This window comes from Artibeus jamaicensis, unplaced genomic scaffold, assembly GCF_021234435.1.
Source record: "Artibeus jamaicensis isolate MK-2021 breed Jamaican fruit bat unplaced genomic scaffold, CSHL_Jam_final contig_3176, whole genome shotgun sequence".
Classification (NCBI taxonomy): Eukaryota; Metazoa; Chordata; class Mammalia; order Chiroptera; family Phyllostomidae; genus Artibeus; species Artibeus jamaicensis.
The window spans coordinates 2,981,844-2,994,171 of NW_026521740.1; the positions used below are offsets into that span (position 1 = coordinate 2,981,844).

Sequence of the window (12,328 nt, forward strand, 5' to 3'; positions counted from 1 at the left end):
GTCTTGCTGCTCCTGTATTTTGAGTTACTTGCAGTTTGAAGCTATTGAGAATAATGCGTCTTTGAACACACCCGTGTGTGTGCTTTGGTGCAGGTGTAGGTGCACGTCCATCTAGGAGCAGAACTGCTGGGTAACAGGGTAAATGTGTATGTTCAGTTCGGCAGATCCTGCTCAAGAGTATTCCAGAGTGGCTTAAAAGTCTGTATTCCTGCCAGCAGGGTTTGTATTCTAGTTATTCTGTATCTTCACTGATGCTTTAAAGTGGCAATGTTATTTCAGATTTATGTGTTTTATTATTTTTATTTAGCTCTTCTGGGGGGTATGCAATAAATAATGCATGCGATTTCAATTTGTATTTCTCTGATCATTTATGATCTTTAAAAATGTATTTTCTTATTGGCCATTTGAGTGGCCTCTTTTATGAAGTGTCTGTTCAACTGCTTTGCCAATTTTTAAAGTTCAGTGGTCTGTTTCTTACTTTCTGATTTGAGGGAGGCTTTTAAAAAATACAAGTCCTCTTCCAGATTTACATGTATTACAAATGTGTCTTCTTTCTTTATGGCTTATCTTTGTTCTTTATGGTATCTTTTGATCAACTGAAGTTCCTACTTTCAGTGACACTCAATTCATGAGTCTGTTCCATTGCGCCACATGCTTTCTTTGGCTTTTTTAAGAGACATTTACCTAGCCCAAGATCTCGGAGATATTCTCCTGTGCTGTATTCTAGAAGTTTTGTCCTTTTGTGTTTCACGTTCATGATCCATTTGGCGGTGATTTGGGTGTGTGGTGGGAGGTTCTCTGTAGCCTGCAGAATGGCGGTGGCAGCTTTGCTGTGAACCAGCTGACTCTGGCTGTGCAGGCCTGTGTCCAGGCCCTGTTCTGTTCTGCTAGTCTGCTTGACCTTGACCAGTGTCACCCTCTCTCCACTACTACAGCTGTAAGTTATGTCCTGCTATCTGCTAGTATAGGTCTTTCAACGTTATTCTTCAAGATTGTTTTTACTCCTCTTGGCCTTTGCATTTCTATTTAATCTAGAATCAGCTTGCCAAACGTTAACCCTCCAAATTTAGGTTGTTAATGAAAATAACACTGAGTCTATAATCAATTTAGGGAAAGTTCACATTTTGGAATATTGTACCTCTCAGGAGCATAGCACGTTTCTCCATTCCTTTAGAGCTTTTTTTAACGTTATCTCAGCAAAGTTTTGTGGTGTTTTCCGTGATGGTCTTGCACATCTCTATTAGCTTTATTCCCAGTTATGTGCCTTCTTTTTAGTAGAGAGCAGCTCTAGTTTGTACCCAAGAAAAATCTTTCTTTGGGCTCACACCCTTAAACAAAATGTTACAGAGAAATGCTATTAAAACTAAAGAGAGGAAGTGCCCTTGCACCTTGAGGAGGAGGTGCGGGGTTCGTTCTTCCGTTGGTTTGAGGTAGGTGAGATGCAGTACATCTTGTCCAGATGGAGTCTTTGAAATACCATTGTAACAGCAGATGTGTGTGGGAAGAATGGCAGAGTATATGGAGAAGCAGGCTGACTTACTGCCTTGGGTAATTTCATAGTTGAATGAAGAAACCAATGTGCGTTTGAAGCATCTGAAGCATAGCCATTGATGGGAAACGAATGACCATTCTGAGTAAATAGATTATATCCTGGACCTACCTTCCTAAATCTATGGGCTTAACTTCACCGATCACCCAAGATTAAAGTTTTAAAATTAATGATTACATTATTATTAAGGTGACTGAGTAGGGGATAGGTTTGTTGTATTTATCACTAAGCGTATTTCCCATTAAATAAAAAAGAATCTTCAAAATTCAATAAATCATGTGTGAGTCACTGAGAGCATTCTGTTTGAGAGTTGAAGTCCTTTGGAAATATATCTGCTTACTACTTTGTTTTTCTTCCCTTTCCCAGTCAGGCTTTGGGAAAAAATATTTCTCTCTCACTGACCTGAGTATCTCCTCTGCACTTCACTTCTCCCTCTGGCTCCTGACTCCCGCAGTCCATTGACACTACTCTTATCATGAAGCCACAGAGGCCTCGTTCTTGTCAGATCCAGTGAAAGCACTTCAGCTTCTTACAACATTTGAGGTTATTGAAAGAGCCCTTCTCCACAGAACTGTTCTTTCGGGTCTTCCCTGACAGCCACCGGCCTCTCCTCGTCTTCCTCCCGTGTCTCGGACACTCTTTCTCAGGCCTGATTTCGGGGTCCCCTTATTCTATAAATGTTGGGATTGCACACCACCCATTCAGACTCATTGTTGTCCTAGTGCAAACTTTCATTCTGGTGGAACTTGTTCACTCCTGTGGGCTCGCTGACAAAGCAGAATTCCGGTGTTTGGGGAGGCTGTTTTCCTGCCCTACAAACACCTATGTCCAAGTTACCTGATGGACCTCTCCAATGAAGTGCCCCAAAGGCACCTTATATGTAATATGTCAGAAAGTGAAATTTGTAAACGTGCTCTGCATCTTGGTCAACGGCACCCTTTCCAGTAGCCCAGAAACATGGATGCGGTGATTGATCCTTCTTTCTTCTTTCTCCTTCCATATCCAGTGCTGGTCAGTCTTCCTCCTTCACATCCCTAATGTGAGTCCAGTCTTGGCCTTCATCTCTATACTTACTGCCTTTTTTCTGTTCCCACATATTCTCGTACTTGGCCTTTTTAAAAATATATATTTTATTGATTATGTTATTACAGTTGTCCCATTCCCCCCCCACTCACCTCCACCCCCCTCACTCACATTCCCTCCTTTAGTTCATATCCATGTGTCATAAGTTCTTTAGCTTCTACATTTCCCACACTCTTCTTAACCTCCCCGTCTATTTTCTACCTACTATCTATGCTCTTATTCTCTGCACCTGTTCCCTCTCTGTCCTCCTCCCACTCCCCCGTTGCTAACCCCCCATTTGATATCCATTTCTATGGTTCTGTTCCTCTTCTAGCTGTTTGCTGAATTTGTTTTTGCTTTTGTTTTAGGTGTGGTTATTAATAATTGTTAGTTTGCTGTCATTTTACTGCACATGTTTTTTATATTCTTTTTCTCAGATAAGTCCCTTTAACATTTCATATACTAAGGGCTGGGTGATGATGTACTCCTTTAACTTGACTGTATCTGGGAAGCACTTTATCTGCCCTTCCATTCTAAATGAAAGCTTTGCTGGACAGAGCAATCTTGGATGTAGGTCCTTGCCTTTCATGACTTGGAATACTTCTTTCCAGCCCCTTCTTGCCTGTAAGGTCTCTTTTGAGAAATCAGCTGACAGTCTTATGGGCAAGCGTTTGTAGGTAACTGTCTCCTTTTCTCTTGCTGCTTTTAAGATTCTCTCCTTATCTTTCATCTTGGGTAATGTAATTGTGAAGTGCTTTGGTGTGTTCTTCCTTGGCTCCACCTTCTTTGGGACTCTCTGAGCTTCCTGGATTTCCTGGAAGTCTATTTTCTTTGCCAGAATGGGGAAGTTCTCCTTTTTTATTTGTTCAGATAAGTTTTCAATTTGTTGCTCTTCCTCTTCCCCTTCTGGTACCCCTATAATTTGGATGTTGGAACATTTAAAGATGTCCTGGAGGTTCCTAAGCATCTCCTCATTTTTTTTGAATTCTTGTTTCTTCATTCTTTTCTGATTGGATGTTTCTTTCTTCCTTCTGGTCCACTCCATTGATTTGAGTTCCAGTTTCCTTTCTATCACTACTGGTTCCCTGTATATGTTCCTTTATTTCACTTAGTGTAGCCTTCATTTTTTCATCTAATTTGTGACCAAACTCAACCAATTCTGTGAGCATCCTGATTACTGGTGTTTTGAATTGTGCATCTGATAGGTTGGCTATCTTTTTGTCGTTTAGTTGTATTTTCCTAGAGCTTTGATCTGTTTTTTTGTTTGGGCCATTTTTTTGTCTTGTTGTTCCTGTTACGTATGAGGGGCAGAGCCTTAGGTGTTCGCCGGAGTGGGGCAACCCAGTTGCTGGGTTGTGACGCTGTACGTGGGGCAGGGGTCTGAGAGGAAACAATGGTGCTGCTCTGCTCTCTGCCAGGTTTCAGTCACTTCTGCTGCTTCCTACAAGCAAATTGGGCTCGTCTGGTGCTGGTTCCCCAGTGGGTGGGCTTGTGTACCTGTAGGACCCTGTGGGTCTCTCCAACAAACTCTCCTGTGAGGCTGGGAGTCTCTCCCTGCTCCTCAACCCCCACAGGTGTTTTCCATTGGTGCTTTTAGGCTTTATTTCCTGGCACTGGGGCCCCGGGTTGCGTGGTCTGTCTCTCTCCTCAGTTTCGCCTGGTTTATCTGCATGCAGATGTGGGACTGCCTGGTCCACCAGCTGCCTTGTGTGCCACCTGTCCACCATCCATCGCCTCACTGGGTCTGCCAGCCGCTGCTTTGCTGCGACTCCTCTCTGCCCTGGTGCCCAACTCTGCCCTTTCTACAGGTCTGGATGAATGTGTCTACTTTAACTCCTTGGTTGTCAGACTTCCATATAGTTCAATTTTCTGTCAGTTCTGGTTGTTTTTTGTTTCTAAATTGTTGTTGTCCTTATTTTGGTTGTGTGAGGAGGCACAGTGTGTCTACCTACGCCTCCATCTTAGCTGGAAGTCCTTCATACTTGACCTTCTTCAACAGCCTCCTGGCTGGCCCCTCTGCCTTCAATATTGTCACGCTCTAATCCATTATCTGTTCTCACAGTGGTCTTCCAAATGTGCTACTCCTCTATTTAAAACTCTTATCGTGGTTCCATTTTTTTCCTTTAGCACTTTTCCTTTTACTTTAAGCTCTTTATCATAGTTTTCTAAACCTAGTCATACTCGAGCCCCTCTCTGCTTCTTCCGCCTTATCTCTTGACAGTGTCCCTTCTCTACCTGACATGACTGGTCTCCCAACTATCTTACAGTTTATTCTGTCACTCTGCCTTCCCTTTAGGAGTGTTGCTGCTTTTTCTGAAAAGGGGCACACTGCCCCCCTTACTACCCTCACTCTAGGGGACACCCTTTCCCTTCTTCCCCACCAGTCTAGACTATATTATTTTGCATTAGAAGTGTTCGCCTCTTTTGATTACCCCAATCTGAACTTTTTGAAAGCAAGAAGCCTTTCATGTTTGTATCCTCCCTCAGTGTCTGCTTTTATGAATGGGCACCACACGAGGCTCTGGGGATGCAAAGATGAATAAGACTTCATCTCTGCCCACGGCGCTCTCACACTGTAGAAGGTGCTACAGAAACATCAACAGATAATTACTGTGCAATTTGTTAAGTGCCACATTACAGGTATTTACAAAACATGAAAGAAGGAGCACCTGATTCTGGGTCTGAGAGACTTTTGTTTAAGTGTACACAAGGGATCTCTAGAGAAATGATGTGTGGAGAGATAATCCTCTGAGTAAAGATCATCAAGGAAAATTCCGGGCAACACACAGCCTGTTTCAGCAGTTACTCTCCAGGGATCATTCCCTCAGATCTCTCTGATGCAGAGAATTACATGGGAGCTAAAATATTTACAGATGATATGTGAACATGTAAATAAACATTATGCAGCTTGGTTGGAGCAATAGATGCATTGAGATGTGTTTTGGTTGGAGAGATGCATGTACATCAAGCTTATTAGCTGCGACTTGAAAGAGGCAGCAACTTATTTTGTGTACCTAGGAACTCTCCAACAAAAATTCTATCCCTGCTTGAAATAAAATTTACGCTGCTTTCGTCCGTAAATGTTTGCCTTTATGGTAAATAAGGACCTAAAGCCTTGAAAGGTTCATTATATCTTTTTCAGATATAATGTGAAATCTCAGAAAACAATCCAGAAACGATCTTTGTATGTTGGTTCCCCTTAGCCACATTCCAGGAGAGGAATCCAAGGGAGGAGCCTGGACTAGAGATGAAAGTGCAGGAGTCATTACCATAGAGATGGTATGCAAGTCAGGAGGCGGGATCAGATCTCCCAGGGGCCAACCCTACTGCAGCTGGAAGAGAGAGGAGGTTCAATGACGGGCCCTGGGTACACCAGAGGTTAGAGACTGAGAAGGTCAGGAAAACCCAGCTGAGAGACAGTGTCATATCCAACGGGGAAGAGGAAAGGGCCAACTGGCAAAACAACCTAAGTGAAAGCACATTAGATGTTGTATAAACTGCCATATAGGAGATCATTATAAGCATTATGCACTTTTGGAAAAATGCAGTATATCATGATTTTTGGTGCAGATTTTGATTGGGGTTTATTTCATGTATCGCCTTTAGACTACTCACTGTGGTCACCACCAAAAATATCTTTTATTGATTTGTGATGTTGAATTATTTCTCTCAGGAGTGGTTTGCAGATGAATTACTGTTTTTAGAAGAAATGTATATTTTTATTACTACCTGTTGGAACTCCAGAAGATTTTGAATTTCCTGTCTTCTTTCCACCCACAACAGAAGCGATGAGACTAGCTTTATCCCCTTATGGGATATATTCACCCTTTGTTTTATTGTTCTGTCCATATACAACTTTGGCTTTTGATGTTTTTCCTATTTATTAGCATTTAAACACATGCTTTATATGTTCACAGGAACAAAAATGTGTCAAGATCAAAAGAAGATGCAGTTACTTTGATGTAACTGAAAGGAAAATGCCTTGTTTATATTTCTATGGATGTATGGCAGTTGTTAATTCTTTTATAAACATGTATTTTATATTGATATACTTAATTTATAGATTTCTACAATGTCACTGAAATTTTTTAGAACCTATTTTTTTTGTATTTTGCCCCAGAATTTACAATAACACCACTCCTCCCAGTCCTTCTTCGCCCTCAACTCTGCTGACTTCTGTCTTCTCTGCCCTGGGGCTTACTGCCAGGGCCGCCCTGCATCTCACTGTCCTGGAGAACAGCTTGATTATTAGATCATTCTCCAACCACGGTCTCTAGCTTCACATTCTCTCAAACTAAAAGAGTCCTGGGATTTTACAAATACTCCATCTAGAGGTAAAATATTTTGGATTCCTTGGTGAACTGGTGGAGAACAGAAATGAAGAGAATGGTAAATTACACTTTGTAGGCTCTGCATCATTAAACTTGAAAATGATAAGATTAAACAAATTACTTGGTAGAACAATGGCCAGGATGAGTTAAGAAAAGCAAACATCAACTGACAGGGAGTGAGACTTTTCGAAGCCCATCCAGCAGCTTTTGTCTGAAAGATCCTATTTCTGAAGGCAGGAGTCAGCATCCAGAAACAGGAGGTACCTTTAAGACTGTTTTAACATTCACTCCCCTGCCAACTAGTTGTCCACAATTTCATAGACTTAGCCTTAACGTAGACTCAATGTTAGACCAAAATCAATAGATTTCTCAGTATGTTAAATTGCTGCATTCACACAATTTCACTTGCATATGTGTATGCTCATAATATATGCAATTTAGTTTATGGTACCTAGATCATGCATGACTATGTGAGATTATCTGATTCTATAACATCTGGTCAGTTAAGATCTGATTTGGTCTTACTTCAGGTCTAGGTCCTTTTTGTTTAGGTTTCAGATTTATCTAGCTCTTTAATGATTATGTTTGGCACTTAAATCATCTTCTGCTGAAATAATTTATTACCATGGGTAAAAATTTAGAAGGGTAAAAAACATTTTATAATGTTAGAAAATCTTCAGAATAGACTTGCATTATAAAAGATGCATCCTTTTTCAATAATTGATCGTTACCATTATTGTGCTTACATCTAGATACTGTATCCTTAGCAAGTGAAGAGTGCACTAAGTTAGAACATAAACCCTTCTAAGCACATTCACATTTACAGCACAATGTATAATCATTTAGTAGTCTGCATGTCTGCACAAGTAGGTTACTAAGTGCTTTGTACATATTACTTAATAAATATTTACTGAACAAGTCAATGGTGTGTTTAATAGTGTTCAAAAATGCACGCTAATATTAATAGTTTCAAAAATCTTTCAGCCTGTAAAAGTGTTGACTAGCTCGTATGTCAGTGGAGTGCAGCGGAAGCACCCAGAGGAGAGGTTTGTGTTCTTATTTGCAGATTAGAATGGAGTCTCTGGGAGGCCCCTGCCCTGCATGCTCTTCTGGGCTGCTGCTGGAACACAGCATGATTGCGCCCATTTGTGAAGCCACACCAAATGCCTTCTTCAGATGACTCTTCTGCCTGCTACTTATATGTCAAAAACGATTATGTGATATTATAACAAATTTTGTGGACGAACTTTCTTTTCCAAAGCTGCTTATCTAAATGCATTATTTCTGACTGCAAAGCTTATTTTTCTTTCTTTCTATCTGAATGAATTGCTTGCCAGGGGTGATTTATGGCTTACTTCATCGATTTTCAGTAATGAGATAGAGCAGTATGAGGTAAATGTCTGCGTACGTGGGCAAGGATTCTAAATCACATTCTGAAAACCACGGGCTTGATGATGCAGTGAGTCCATCTCCTCAAAAATGCTTGTGGTGAAGATTCCTTGAAAATGCTTGGGCTTAAAACACATCACTTAAATGACAGATTTAGAAAAATAGAGTTACAGTCATTACAGTGAGAGAACCATATTGGCTTATTCAAGCAAACCCTCTCCCAGGGTACCAGAGGAAAATTCACCAGGCAATGCATCTGATGGAGATAGTCTCAATGGCCGAGGGAGACAGACAGAGCCTCTGGTACTTCTAAATGCACTGATTTCTCTACAAAGTAGCATTCAGACCTGTAACTGATCGTAGCTTCCATGTAACTGGTAGACTCCATACTCTCTGTCACTGAGACAGACCCCCATGGCTATAGGACTGCTAGGGATGTCTGGTTGTCTCAGGCAAGGAAGGCACTGGAAACCAACGTGAAGGAATTTTTGTGGAGTTCATTCAGCTGATTTCTTACTGAGTTACTGTCCCATGGTGCCAAAATTCCTTGGGCATTCAGTCTTGATCTTGATAATAAGGAGTAGGAATTATGCACCATTAAAAAGTAAGATATGTGTGGAATGGAGGGGGAGTCCCTTGAAGATTATGTTTAATGGTCCTGCTATTTCATGGCTTTTGGATCCTTCTCACATACTATTTAACTCCTTCAGTCAAATTCACTCTTCACTGAGCACAGATACGGTCATGGATTGGTTTCTGGCCAGAACTGCCTTGAAAGTTTTATGAACTGAAAACAAAATAACGTTTTTGGCTTCCAGTGCCACATGCTGTGTGACTGGAGGAGAGATACAGCATGGCCTTGAGCTCACACCAGTTCTCTAAATGTGTTATTCAGCGTTCTGCGTGGGAGAAATTACACACACATGCACCGTACACACACACACCACACACAAATACCATGTGTGTTATGTACGTGTGTTATCTATCTAGTCTACTGTTCTTTCCTAGACTACATATACATTTATTAAGAGTTACAGAATACTTTGTTCTCCACTTATAAAACAGTTCAGGTAGATTTTCATTTCTTCTTTGGCAATTCCCCTTGAATTAATGCTCTTATCCTCGCACAGAGAGGGCCCCTCTAGGACTTCCCTTGTGACACCTATAAATCTCCCTGCCTCCTTCCCATCTGTTCTCTCTGCAGTTTTTTTCATTTCATGATCTATATCATGAAATGGTTTTATCTCTGCCCCTCGGAGTTCCATCTTCTTGTTTCTTCTGTCTCAAAGTAACTTCAAGCAAAACCTTCAAAATAAACATGATGGCACTCATGTTCATTTTATGAAAGTACAATATAAGTAAAATGTGTATAGCATAGTATAAGTTTCTGGAAATTTTACTCCCCAAGGTCAGGACAGCTATAATCTGGTCTTCAAAAATTCATGTAAATAATGATTCGATTTCTTATTTAATGTGTGAATTTCTACTTTGCTTCATTCTTGGTTTTTGCCTGAGTTTGGCCAATTAGGCAGAAATGTAAAAATCAGCAGCTAATTAAAATAATGACATGACCAGATATATAGACTATAGGTTTGGTGCAGTTACACATAATTGAGGATATTAAAGATGATCTAATAAAATGAAATTAAAAAACCTATTCTGTATAAGCCCTATCATATATATTTGGAACTAAATGGTAGAAGTGTAATTAACTTGCCCCATAATACAAACACTTTAATACTAGTTTAGTGCATTCCAGAGGAAAAAGGGAAAAATATTAATTTAATGAAAACCACTTATGTGTAAAAATATAAGGATATGAATGGAATTTGGGTGCATTCCCATACTTGTGGAAATGAATCCTACACCTAAAATGACTCAGAAAAATGCAATGATTTCATGACAGGGAGAGTTGAAGAGGTGGAGAGAAGATGCAGAAGGAATTAAACATTAGAGAATGTTCTAGGAGAACAACTGCTAGAGTGACTCAAAAATAACCTGGGATAGGTTTCTCATTCTGATAAATCCCTGTTTGTATTTCTTGGGGAGAAATGGTACAATTGACCACTTCATCTCTACACATGGCACAAAATAATAAGAGCAACCAGCCTGTCAAGAACTCAAAGCCAGATGGTGCATGTGTGTGTCATGCTGAGTCGATGGTCTGGAAATGCCAGCTCTGCAGAATGCCGGGAGCTGAATAATGCTTCCAGGTAATCCTGCTTAAGATTCTCCTGCGCATCTCCAGGCACCCTTTACATTTTTTACAGTTATTTTAATGAGTTTTGAGTTGCAGTGGACAACGTGACACCTATAGGCAGTAGAAAAACACAAGTAAAATGTCTCTAATGTGATTTGTTACCTGTCAGCTCAAATCAAATTCTAATCCTGAAGCAGAAATCTGAAATGGTTTAACAGTATTGGTTAATTGCATCTTAAGTGAGCAAATAACCAAAAGTCAGTCCTTGTTTCTCCCCAGGGAATGGTAACCTATTCTATAATTTCTGTGATTATCTTTTGAGGATTAGTCAGCATGACTTTGAATTTTTAAAAAAACCACCTCACAGAGGCTCACAGTGCCCTCTCTGCCTCCTGTTTGTAAACTAGGAGGAGACCAGTTTATTTTTCCTTACCCCCCAGTATGCCCTTTGGGGGAGTCTTTGGGGGAGTCTTCCCCAGCAGTGCTGGCAGGCAGGGGGCAAGCTGCTGGAGAGGTCTGCAGACTGTGCCAAGGTCGCCACCAGGTGATAAGGAACTGCTGTGTTAGGTGACGCCACTGGATAAGAAGAAGATAAACCAACAATAGGAGAGTGTTACACTAGTACCACTGAGCTTATAAATGGCAAAATGTTTAGACTATTGCATTTATATTTGCAGAAATTCTTTGGGTTTTATATTCTAGAATACCAGATTCTGTTCCCCCTTTTGCATTTTAAGGTTCCCCCTTTCTTTTGTAAATCTTCAGAAAAGCATCTGTTTGCCAAGAATCACTGAATTGTTATTTATTTAACAAACTTTATTGAGTAATTTAATCCCTTGCTAAGTCAGGTTTTGCTTCCTCTATTTTGAAGCTCAGCAATGAGGTACATACATATTTAAGATCATTATGCCTTTTAATGAATTGACCCTTTATTATTATAAAGTGCTTCTCTATATTTTTGGTAATATTTCTTAATCTTGAAACTTATTTTTGATATCAACATAACAATTCCAGCTTGTATTTAGTGTTTGCATCCATACGCTTCTAACAAATCCGTAACTTTGTATTTAAAGTATTTTTTGCTTGTTTGATTTTTAAGTGCAGTCTGTCAGTCTCTGATTTTTAGTTGGAGAGTTTAAACCATTTGCATTTGATGTAATTATAAGCATCATTGGCTTAAAGTCTGACAATGTATTGTTTTCTCTGCCTCATCTATTCTTTGTTCCTTCCTCTCAACTTCTAACTTCTTTTTGGTTATCTTCATTTTGTTAGTATTTCATTTTATTTCCACTATTGGCTTGTTGTCTGTCAGAAAGGAGAATTCTTACATTGCCCCCCAAAGATGTCCCCCTCTAGTCTCAAGAGCCTCTGTATTAATGAGCTATAACCCCTCTGGTTGTGTTATGATACGTGGCACAGTTGACCATAAGAAAGGGACATTATCCATGGAAGCCTGGTCTTCCCACATGATGCATTAAAGGCGGGAAACTTTTTCAGTTCAGTGGCAGAAGGAAAAGTTAGAGATATCAGATACAGGAAGCACGTTTGTATTCTGCTGCTAGTTTTGACAGTAGAGGTGGCCAGTTGTGAAGGTTGGAGAGCAGACACAAGGGACTGAGAGTAACTGTGGTTAACTGCCAGCCAGGAAACTCAAACCTCAGTTTTACAGTCAACAGGGAATGGATTCTACCAACAACCAGCCAGGTGGGCTTAGAAGTAAACGCTTTAATGAAGCATCGAGACAAGAGCCCTGTGTGGGGGCGGGCCACTTGGATTTTGGTGTTAGAGTTCCCTGAG

At 40.4% G+C, this 12,328-nt stretch overlaps 1 protein-coding gene across 4 annotated transcripts in view; it reads left to right on the forward strand.

Annotated features, from left to right (window-relative positions):
* The window catches only part of AIG1 (androgen induced 1), a 211,747-nt gene that overhangs the window by 27,350 nt on the left and 172,069 nt on the right, over window positions 1–12,328 (forward strand). Inside the window, exon 2 of one of the 4 annotated variants that reach the window (XR_005082431.2) lies at window positions 6,732–6,945. The exons of the other annotated variants lie outside the window; for them this stretch is intronic. The gene's annotated coding sequence lies outside the window, so the exon portion shown is untranslated. The remainder of the gene's footprint in view (window positions 1–6,731; window positions 6,946–12,328) is intronic. 4 annotated transcript variants of the gene reach the window in all.